The sequence below is a fragment of the Tinamus guttatus genome, unplaced genomic scaffold (assembly GCF_059628265.1).
Source record: "Tinamus guttatus ecotype Peru unplaced genomic scaffold, ASM5962826v1 Tinamus_guttatus_pri_ptg000297l, whole genome shotgun sequence".
NCBI lineage: Eukaryota > Metazoa > Chordata > Aves > Tinamiformes > Tinamidae > Tinamus > Tinamus guttatus.
In genome coordinates this window covers 818338-830464 of record NW_028288831.1, presented here as the reverse complement: position 1 = coordinate 830464, position 12127 = coordinate 818338, and positions in this window count along the sequence as shown.

Below are 12127 nucleotides of genomic sequence, written 5' to 3'. Positions count from 1 at the left end.
CAGCAGTTTTGTGCTGAGACTGCATTTCTCATGAGACTGAACTACAAAGAGTAATGAAGGGAGTTTGTAATGATTATTCCTACAAGTATTTCTCAATTATTTTTTACAGTATGAAACAGGCTGCCCTAGCAAGCTGGTCTAGGCTTCACCCTAGAGGTGAAAACCTTAAATGGCTCAAAATACACTATAATTTTTTGTGTGGCAGTAATGCTCTGGAGTCCCAGTACCGGACAAAGTCCTCATTGTGCTCAGAAAAAACCTGCCAAGCCCTGCTGCAAAATGAGTGTTGTCTAAAAGACATTACCTCTTTTCTCCTGATTACCTCAGATGCCTTCCCATCCTGTGTTTCAAAGGAGCAAGGATAGTGGTTTCACAATTATGGAGTATTCAGGCACTGCGGTGCTTTCTCATCCACAGCAGGGTGCAAGCTATAAATAATTTCTATAATTCCCCATCTCTCCTCCCCTTCGGAGACCTCCATTCTCTCAATACTTCCTCATTTTAGAGATTTTGCTGAAAATTCTGTTAGTAAGGTCAAAACTTTTAATTTTATTAGTAGACTGGGGAGAGGAAAGGGTAAGCATTTATTTCAAGTTCTTTAATGGTGATAGGAGAAGCAACAAGAGTGACAGTAAAAACCGAAATGCATCTTTATTAACAGCAGTCTCATGTGGGCTTGAAAGAGGAAAATTGGCTTGGGGAAGTGGTGCAGACGACCACTGCCCAGCATTCCTGCTGCGCTGAAAATCCACATTTTGAAAATGTCCACACAACAAAATTCTCAAAATTTCATATGGAAAAGATTAAATCATTAAGCAAGATTAAAATGTGTGGCATGCCTCCGCAGAACTTTATCAGCTCACCATTTTGTGTTATACATTATAATGAAAAATACAATGCGGAAATGGGAAGTTCAGCGCCATTGAAGTATATCCTTAAAGTAGAGAATTCCCTCAGACCTTTTCAGAAGGACTTGTTTTGACATAGTGTTGTCAAAATTGTGGATCAAACTGATACATAGGAGTGTTGTTGAAAGGAAACTCAGTATTGAAAATGACAGGGAAGTTTTAGTAAATGTTGTGATTTAGAGTAAAGAGACTGGGCTCTAATCTAATCCCAGCCAAGCTGTTCTATGAACCTAAACTTTTTTCCATCTTTTATCCTCTCTCACGAATTGAATTTGGAAGCCTTCTTTCTCATATGTCTAAGCAATGCCTACCTACTGCAGTGTCAAGTCAGTCTTAATTGGAACTCTTAGCTGTAAATCATATAATAAAACATAATACCATACAGATAATCAAATATAGTCCCTCAAGGCATACTCAGATCTGTGATGATCAGGAAGGAATATTTTCTCCGGGTTGTTGTTTACATACATCTTTGTTCCGGCCACTAGGATCTCTACAAAGACACACGCTTTCTGCTCAATAAGTAATACTTTCTCTCCATGGCATTCAGTTCTTAACTTCCCAAGATGCCCATTTAAGGCTAAAATGTGATGTATCTGGCTTCTGGACTAAACCTAGACTATAATCGTTAGTCACTAGAACAAGCCACAGAAATATTATTAGGTTGATTAGGTCTTTTTTTGACCCTCTCTTTTTGAGACCGAGTCACCAGCCCGCTGCTAGCACCCTCACTGATCCTGGTCACGGCTGTCACCACACTGTGGCCTTAGCCCAGGAAAACCTTCTCCTCCACAATGAGTAATGCAGGAGTTTGGTTTTACATACTCCAAAAAAGTCCGCTTAACTCCTGAACCCATGCATCATCTCAAAGTCTGCTGCAGCTTCTCAGATAGCCTGTGTCAGAAACCCTGAAAAAATTGGCAGAGAGCTGCTGTGTCCTTTAATAATGGATTCCTCTCTGGATGATCAGTGTGGACAGGCCCACAGAAATCATGAATCATGAATTAAATGGCTCAGTAAATAAAAAATGGACTTATCAAGGACACAACAACCACCGTTGCAAGCCCAGCCCTGCACTGCAAGGAAAAGATGGGCACTAATGTGTCGCATGCTTCGTTTGCTGCTTCATTTACAGAGGGAGCCATAAGCTTTAAGGAGGAATGACTTTTACATTAAGGGAAAGAAAAGGCAAACAAATGTAAAATCTCTGCTAAGGACCACAACAAATAAAGCTGTCATCCTTGAGCAGTCAAAAATGAAGAGTCCATCCTCTAAGAATCACTGGATAAAAAGCATGGAGATGCATTTTGTGTTTGTACAGTAGAGTTTTCATTTTAAAATAGCAATAGATATTTCTTTGCTAGATTTTGAACTGTGCAGGGTATTCATTTTACATAAGCAGGCTATGCTAGAATGCCAAATAGCTTCATTTTTCTTTTTTTTTTTCTTTTTTCCTTTTTTTCTCTCCTTTTCCTTTTCCTTTTCCTTTTCCTTTTCCTGTTCCTGTTCCTGTTCCTGTTCCTGTTCCTGTTCCTTCTCCTTTTCAAATAAAAGCTATCTTTTTCAGTCACATGCTTCTAGAAGCTAGAGCTTTAAGGAAAATCCCCAAAGCTGCAGAACATATTGTAAAAGTTGCAAAAACACATGTCCTGGCACATGTCACATTAGTTCTGTAGCACAAGACAGTAGCTGCCTCTGCGGACACAAGGCTTGAGGAGCGCAGTGGTGGTGAGGAAAGAAAAACAGCAGAAAATCCCACCACCCCCCTGGCCCAGCAGACTCCTGCAGCAGCTCATCCCATGCAATTTCCACTCCATTCCCAGCAATTCCTTCCAACCTCCGGCCAGGCTGCTTTGTGGCAAGGAGGGATAGAGACATCCTGCAATACGCAGCATCACTCACAAGCCGGTGGCGTTTCGGGCCGCCTGATAAGGTGAACGGGCAGGCCCAAATCCCACATCCCTCTGGTCCCCAGCCCTAGGGATGCAGCAAGGAGGCTGCTCTCGCTCCGGCTGCTCCGGGATGTGCCAGGCCGCAGGTGACGGCCCTCGAGCCGCCTCCTCCTCATGGCATGTCCTCGCGGTCTCATTTCCGAAGGGTGTTATTTCACTGCTGCCTCCCAGATAATGTAACTGAATCATTCAATTGAGCATAAAATAGAAATTTGGCTTCTTATCTACTGGGAAACCGGCTTTACTATTTTCTTTCTGCAAAATACATTTTTCACTATCTTATCTTCTAATAAACAATCCCAGCTCTGCAGGCTGCAGAAATGTTCTGAACACATTTAAGAGACATTTTTCCCCCTCTCTCTCCCGCTCACTCACTCCCCCTCACCCCCCTTTTTCCACCCCTTAAAATGTCTGTTTTAAAGGCATATTTTTAAAAGGGATCCAATTTGTATTCCATCTTCCTTTGGTGAAGGTATATATTTTTCATAAGCCTGTCCTCAGCTTTTGAGGCCTCTCTCCCTCGATTTAGTTTTCATTCCCATCTCCCTTTTTTTCCCCTCCTCTATAGAACTGAATTACTAAACTCCCCCAGAGCCACTAACACTTTCCCTTGTTTTAAGAAAAAAAAAAAAAGCCATTCGGGCAAAGAAATCACCCTTCCCTTCCCTGAGACCTGCGCTCGCCTAACGGAAACCAAACGTGTCAGTGAAAGGTCAGTTATGAATTTTTAAACCTTTCTATCTCACTCAGGCTGACATCAAAAGCATTAGCTGTGGCACTAAATCATGGAGCGAGGGAGAGTTAGAATAAGCAACAAGTCCTGCCAAAAAGGATACGTGTTTAAGAGATGTTGCACATATTGGTGTCACTGCTAGAAAGCTGATCCGGGAGTTGGTTTCGTGATCCCAGACCATGTGTGGCTGCATGGTCTTCTCCTCAGGCCCCTCTACGTGCTTCTCCATCTGCATTAAGCCTTGCTGGATCCAAAACAGGCAGAGAGGTTTTTTTCCAAACCCACTTGAGCAGATTTGTGGGCAGAAGATCCATATGATTCCTGCAGAAGTGACTAAACCATAGGAGAGCTGATGTTTCCATGTCCTAGCGGGTCCATCATACATCCATCTTTTTGTGGGGAGGCACACTCAATCACACTCATGCTCTGAGCCCTTCACCAACATTCACCTCCATAGCTCCACTTCTTTCTTTTCATATTCCTTTAGCATCAGTTTTCTGTGCTGTTCTGCAGATAGTCAGCTGTATCTTTAGGCTGTATTTGCTGCAGAGGGGCTCCAAACTAAGTGGAAAGTAGCAGAAATTTTTCTTTTTTCTACTTCTTCTCAAGCTGATACTGATTTCTGGTTGCTTTGTCTCTCTTTACCATATGCTTTGAGTTGTGAACCAAGCTTAGAGTACCCACTATCACCAGCACCAGCAGAACATGGGCACAGTTCAGGGTAGAGATCTGTTATCCATTGGTCATTTAATAATATGGCAGATGGAAGCACAATTCCTGCATGCCAAGCAGCCTTTCTTTTGACCCAGACATGTTTTAGGGAAATCACAAGGGATGTTCCCACTGAAAGGAAGAGTCAAGTGAAAAAAAGTTCAGGCTGATGAAGCCACTCTGCAAAGCATTGGAGTGCAGGGATGTTCAGGAACAACTTCTGGAAGCTCTGGCAACAAAATGCGTGTGGCATTTGCTCTGAAAACCTTCCTTCCTCATGCTGAGACAGTCTGAAGTGACTTATGCTTTTTTTTTCCAGTAGATATTGCCAAATTCAGGCAAACTCCCTGCTGTTCCCACCAGTCTGATAAGAATTGTTGCTGACTCCAGCTGAACAGTTTCTGCCCTTCCAGTATCATGTCCTTGACACCTTTCCACCATTTCATCCTCTGTGTCTCTTCAAACCTGCCACCATACTTGACTGTCTCTTTCCATATGTTTTATTTCATGAATCCTTGAAAGGGGGATGAAATGATTAGGAATAGAACTCTTTTTCTTTTAGAACAATAAAATTTCATAAAAATTAAAATACTTGTGGAAATGTGTTGATTTTTAACAGAATACAAGAATACATGTTTCTCATTGCTCCTCCAGATGACAACACATTTAATTTCTGCTTTTTATTTCGTGTCAACCTTTATATCATAGAGAATATTAATTATGGCATGTTTATATCTAGCATTTCTAGCATCATAAATATATTTCATGTTATGCTGTGAAGTTTTTGCATTATTGAAATATGTTTATGTTTCTGAAGCAATGGGGGGGAAGCATTCCCACTTTGTTAAAAAAAATGTCAACATATTGACTTCTTTCCCATTCTGAACGGAAACAAATTCCAATGTGTCACAGTTGAACAGAAATTCTGTTTTCCAAACAGCTTCAGTTTCCATCTGTCCATAGTGAATCATTGTCCATCCATCCACACAATCTCTCAGCCTTATTCTTCATCCAGCTTTTTCTATGTGTTTATATCTCTCCATCTGGCCACCCGTATGCTCCCTGATAACACCATTTACCCTTCCATGGAGCTAATTTTCTATCAGCAGAACACCCACCAAAGACTTGGAGACCAATCATACTTTTCTGAGCACAGAAATGAACAGGCAAAGATAAATGCTTGATGAAAAGTTTTGCAGTTTTGACTGAAGGATGTCAGGACTTATGAAGATCCTGAACTTCAGAGATGTCCCAGTCCCCAAACATTAACACATTAACATTTAAGGTCTAAGACAGACAAAGATTTTAAGCAACAGGAATTATGTAAGCAGCTATCCTTTCCCATCAAAAGTACCACAGACATTTTTGATACTGAAAGAGCACATTTTTTTTGTCCCCTTGTTTTTCCGGCTTTCATAGTTCTTTGGCAGGGAGCCTGGCTTTCTCTTGTCTGTGATTTCACTGAAAAAAGGCAAAGATGGCCAGGAAGCCATTAGAGTTTCCCATGGTGTTCCATATTTAAAACCCATGTCAGATCATTATAATGATGTGTAAAATCTCCATTAACCTGTATAATGAGCTGCTGCATGAACAAGGTATCATGTCACCAGAGTGTCCTCATCTGCCCACTCAGGTGACATGGCCAGGTCCTGTGACCCTGGTGTTCCACCGCTTTTCTTGCTGTAGATTCAACCCAGATCTTCTACTTGAAAACTGGCCGCAAAGAAACAGCTTGACTTGAAGAGAAGGGTGGATCCAAGACCTGGTGAAAAGCCAGTGATACAATAACAAAGATCTTCTTTCAGTCATCCTAGAAATAGGCCAGAAATAGTTCCTCTCACCTAGTTCAGAGTTATGCACAAATCCTTAATATATCATTCAGGTCCTTCACAGAATTTCCGCATCATCTCCAAATGCTATTTCAGCCACTGTGAAGCATTTTTGTTCTCCTTATGTGGAGATGAAATCTTTCAGTTCATTGCACTTAGGTGCATCTCATTGCAGATACTCAACTGCCTTCTTGTTGTTTAGAAACATGTTTGCCTACCGGATTTAGGAATTTGAATCTCCAGGAGATAACATCTAACTACATTAGACTTCTGTCAATAATCCAATCAAGAAGAAAAACCCAGATGAATCTTCACAGGAAAGAAAATGTTTATGGAAAATAAAATTTGTACTTTTAAATCCAAATTCCACTTATTTTTTGCTTCATTTTTCTTTGCATTTTTATGTTCTGGAGGCTGAAATAATTTGGGGCTATTCTAATTCTCATTCAGTTATGGAGGTATAAAAACTGCCCATTTTGAAACAGACCAGAAGAAAGAAATTCAGTTGCTAAAGAGCACCTTATTGCAACAACACTTTTTTATATATTTAGTACCGAAAAAGTTACATCTGTATTCATCAGCTAAGCAAATTATGTTAGTAAAACAAAATCTGACTTTAAATATCAAAACAGGGAAAATTAAGAAAAAAAAATCTATAGCTTGTAAATTAATGCACAATCCCACATAGAAAGGACAAAACCTAAAATTAGGACTACCTAAATCAGAAAATAACCTGAGAGAGAAATGAAGCAGTCCTTCCACTAGATTGAGTATTGGTGAGATTTCAGATGGAGCACGGTGTTCAAATTAGTCACTGCATTTAGGGAAATGTGAGCAAAGTGGAGAGAATCCAGAGCAATGAGAATTCTCAAAAGACAGAGGGTAAAGACATAAGGACTTAGGGTTTCTTAGCAGAAAAGATGAAGGAAGGATCATGAGGTAATCACTGCCAAAGAATAAAGGCTCACAGAGGAAGGTAGAGAACAAGAAATATTGGGCTTAAATTGCATCTAGAGATATTTATGCTAGGCATTAGGAAAAACTTCTTTCCAGCATTGGCAATGGAGTACTGGAACAGATTGCTTAGGGCTGCTTCCAACCAGTGAAAATCTTTGGGTAAATCAAAGTCTGGAAGGAGATGGTCTAGCTAATCTTGCGTTAGGAGAGGGAACAGAGTAGGTAACCTTCTGAGATCTCCTCCATCCATGGTTTCTATAAGCTTGTAACTTATGGGTACCAGAAGGTAGTCTCTGTGGTATTTGTCAGTGATACTTTAGCTGCCAATTCTTTTGTGGCCACATGCCAGTTTTGCCCAATATTCCTTACTTAAAGGCTTATAAAACTCTGGTAAACACAAGGCATGTTGGGTATCCCATTTGCCTCTGTCACTTTTTAAAAAACTAGTTATTATTGAAAGTTACTGTGCCAGCAGTTGTATTATTAATATTATTATTTATTATTTATGAAGTGCTGAGTGTGTGCTAGATGCTTATGTGATTATATACTGAGTTACACTGGAGTTTCACAGAGTCTACTGAATTACAATATAATGTTATTACCTACATGAGAATTATATATTTTATTTACTATAGATGGTTCCATCAACATGTGATGATCTGAACAAGGCTATGAATTTTAAGTCATTAATGTCGTAGACCTTCTGACACCAAGAGGATCCGGCAAGGGAAATGGTACCCTTATTTTACAGATAGAGGCTAACTTGGGGGCTTTGAGGAAACTAAACAGCCCTGGTGTCTCACAACAAAGCATAAAAGCTCCCAGCTCATCATAAGCTGATATTTTTTACTCTCTAGAATGAGATACCTGTCATGTTTGGAAATTTAAAAGTCTTCATTCCTTTCTGGATTCAGATATCTTGGCTTAGCAGAGATCCTGTGTCAATAAGTTCCATGAAATCATTACCCACTATATCAAAACAACTCCTTTTCATATCAGTGATCTTTCTGCCACCTTTCAAGGCACAAGTAGACTGTTTTCTAGGAGACAGAAGAATAAATGTTCTCAAATCTTCTGCATTCCACTCATTTCTTGCCACCATTTTACTATGCGCTTACTCACGTAATACTTCTAATGAGCATAAATTTTTCAAATCTTTTGATCTCTCTTTACATAATTCAGGCTTTGCACAATATTAATTCATAGTAAAAATCCTGAATCTTTTGAAGATACACAATTGACTTTTCTGCAAAGACAGTCAGACTGGATAAATAACATGATTCTACAATTATCAGCAATCATAGTGAGGCATTTTTAATCATTACAAAAAAAGTGAATAATTTTTTTTTACAGTTATCATCTGATCAGTTCTCATATCTACACTACAAAAGTAGGACACTAGTGTGTCCATACTTCCAGCTGCAGTTTTAATCAGAGGAGAGCCTGCACTCTGGTTTAATGAAGTAAATGAGACCTCTGGTAATATCGTCTGTGTAATTGACATGGTTCTCTGGGAAACATTACACTTTATAATGAAAATACTGTATATAATTAGGATCTAATAGGAAGAAAATAGTAATTAGGCAGAATTAACTGAACAGAAGCAATCAAGCAAATAAAGGTTATTCTCTGGAGAGCACCCTTCGGGGTTCAAATGTGTATATCCTATGATTGTAAAGAAGTCACAGTAATTAATGGGAGTTTTTTCATTGCATAAGAATAGCCTAACACTAACTAGTGGAATGACCCCTGCAAATAGAAATGTGTTTTTCAGTCCAGGCTTTCACACACATTGTGGGAAGGAGGTCGAAAACTAGTTTTCCTAGCAAAAAATATGCTCTTCTTGATCCTTCATTGTATATGGTTGCACGATGGCTTTAGCAGAGGTTATGGTGGCATCACAGCCTTTTATTCTGTTCTTATCACAGCCTGCATGGTCCCTTGGTGCATTTCTCCTTCTGCTCTTGCTCATAGATCATTCCAGACCAACTTGCTGTGCACAAACTTCGCAGTATCATATAAGGCTTCACAGCAATAAGCAGATCATGTGGTTTGTGTAGGACTTCTCCCTAGGGATGATCCTTCTTCCCGGAATTTACAGAAGTAAGTCTAGCCGTTTGGTTAAGTGTAGGTCTGAGTCCGTTCTCATCCATGTAGGAAACCTTCAAGTCCCTGCTGTGAACCTCTTGTGTCCCAGTTCTAGTTGAAGGCTGTGGGGGAAAGCATTAATGTTAACTCCTTAAAACAGTTTTTGGAGCATCTCTCTGAAAACCACCCACCTGTCCCAGGAGTGAGGAGCTAGCCCGAGCACTGGCACCTACACAGTTCATCTGTAAGGGCAAACAGGGTCTCTTGCAGGTGCCTGCTTCTTGAGGATTCCTTCTGAGTCATCCTTAAAGGCTGAAAGCAATGCTCAGACAGAGGAAAACATCAAAAATCATGCACAGAAAAAAAAATGGTCTTCAGGTGAGGAAAAGGTGATAAGGCAGAAAAACTGATGAGCAGAGAGTTGTCAGCAAAGAAAGCTTGGAGGAGGGCAAAACGAAAGCTGAATCAAGCACAGAAGCAGAAATCACAAGTATACAAAACTGACGAGCCCAGGACTTGCTTTAAGGTATTTCCTATTGCCTAACAATACTCCTTCCATTCCTATCTATTTATCTGCTTTATTTACCTATACCTTGATCTTTCTAGCAAAGATTTATTACAGCCATCAGCCTAATACTTAGCATAGATTAACAACAAGAACAGCTTCATGGATTATTTTTTTCTTTGCATAGATCAAAAGTGAAGTTCTTGCATGGCTCCCAATTTGAATGAGATTTTTTTTAAGCGACAGACTTTTTCCAGTGAATTTGCGCCTTCAGTTACTAACACATAAGTGACACCAATTTTTTTACACTTATGAGATCTTGTTAGACTGGGGACCTACTCTCAATCTTATATTTTCAGTAGAGAGCAGGTGCTATCAGAACATAAATAGTATTTTCTGTCCATTTTCTGTCCATTTTCCTGTCTAGTACAAACCTTCCGGAAAGGTATCCACTACTGACATTAAGACTTCAGGATGGAGAATCCAGAATATCTCTTAGTACTTCGTGCCAATGGTTAATTATCCTCACTATTACAAAATATGTGTCTTATTTCTAATTTGAATTTGCCTGCCTCCAGCTTCCAGCCATTGGTTTTTATTATGCCTTTCTCTACTAGATTGCAGTACATTAGTACCCAATGTTTTTTCCCAGTGACGAGACTTATACACTTTAATCAAGTCACCTCTCAGTCTCTTATTTGATGAGTGCTTTGGTGAATTGAGGTTAAAAAGAAAGCTAACAGAAAGGCTATGAGTAGAACTTGTAGAACTTTTTGAAACTCTGAAAACTAATTGGGGAAAGAAAAGAAAGGGGGAATTCTAGTTAAATTTGTCATAATTTCCTCCCCACACTTCTATTTTTAAGTTGCAAGGTTCATTTAAAAAAAAAATGATTCTATACTCTTTTTTCCCCCCTTTTTTTTTCAGTGGGAACGAGGATTGACATGGAACTATTTTTCCCTTTTGCCTGCACTTTTTTTGGATAGCCTCTTAGCTACTTGTTTATAGGCCACAAAGTGAAGTAGACAAAACTCTATCACAACTTTTCTAAAGGGAGTGCTTAAAGAAGATGAGGTTGGAAGAGTTCTGTAGATAAGGAAGGTGAAGTGGATGAGTCTTTGCAAATGGGGTGTCTCTCAGCATGAGCTCATGGCTCTGTGCCTGGAGAGGTAGGCTACATTTTTGGGTCTCTTGAGCTTTGTCTCCTCTTGGGGGTGGAAACTTCTCTCTAGCCCAACTTCCTATGTCCTTGCCCTATGTTTGCCAGGCAAAGAGTTCCCCAAATGCCTTGCAGAAAAGAGTGTTTCGGCTACTCACAGTATTAGTCTACTAAATCCCTTCTGTGACAACTCTGCAGGGGTTCTCTGGGGACCCTGTAGCAGTCACTGAGCTATGACAGGTACCCGTGGTATGGATTATAATCTTGTACGGCATGGAAAAGGACCGGTTTAGAAATCCCATCTTCCCTCACCGTTCCCATGACCAAAATAATCCCCAGCATTTCATCTGGCTTTCAATGATTGATGTAAAATTACCTGAACAATATTTAATTCTTTCTTTTTTCAATGCACTAACCAATTCAGGCTAAATATCAGTCTTTGATAATTTAAAAGTAGGAAGAAGATTGTAGGAGAATATCTGGGACTGAAACTGTGATACAGTAGGTCTCAGCATATCTGAGTTTTCTTCCTAGCTCTATTGCTGACCCGATCATCAAACTTAGGCAAATAATTGCACTGCCTTGTTCCTCAATTTCCCCATCACTAAAATGATTTGAACAACTGAGCAAAGGCTGGTGCTGACCCTTGGCCAAATTTAAAAGAAGTGAAAACAGAGATGGACCACCAAGAAAGGGGTTTTTGCAAAGCTTCGCTTTCTCTGGCCTGGTGTTTGAGTTCTCTACCATGGAGTGAGCGACAAACTCACACTACAGCTGTCCTTCAAGGGCACTTCCAGGATTTCACTCTGCCTAATTGCCTGCTTTGAGGAAATTTATAAGATCCTAATGTCACTATAGCTTGCAAAATTCTCTCTATTTGCTGAGAGTGGCTGGTGGACTCGGTGGGAGTGGAGAATGGATTCACAAGTTATTCTAGGGAGGACAAGCACACAAACACGATGTACAAGAATGATTGCACACAGAATCTGTGGGTTTTGTCTTAAAACAAACTAGCTTGGAGGGTTTTTTTTTTTTTTTGTCTTTTAAATGTATCTGATGAAATGAAAAAGTAGTGGGAGGAGGAACTTACAGACTGAGAAAAGCATTTATGAAATTATTTAATTTAAACCCAGGTTAAATATTTCATTTTACTTGTAGGATTCTCAATCATTGAAAAAAAATCTTGCCTTTTGTTCTAAATTTTGGTAAACCTGTAGAAGAAAATGGCATTTTAGGCTATTAATATGTTATATTTTGAAAATATCTCAAAGAATGACTTCTTTCT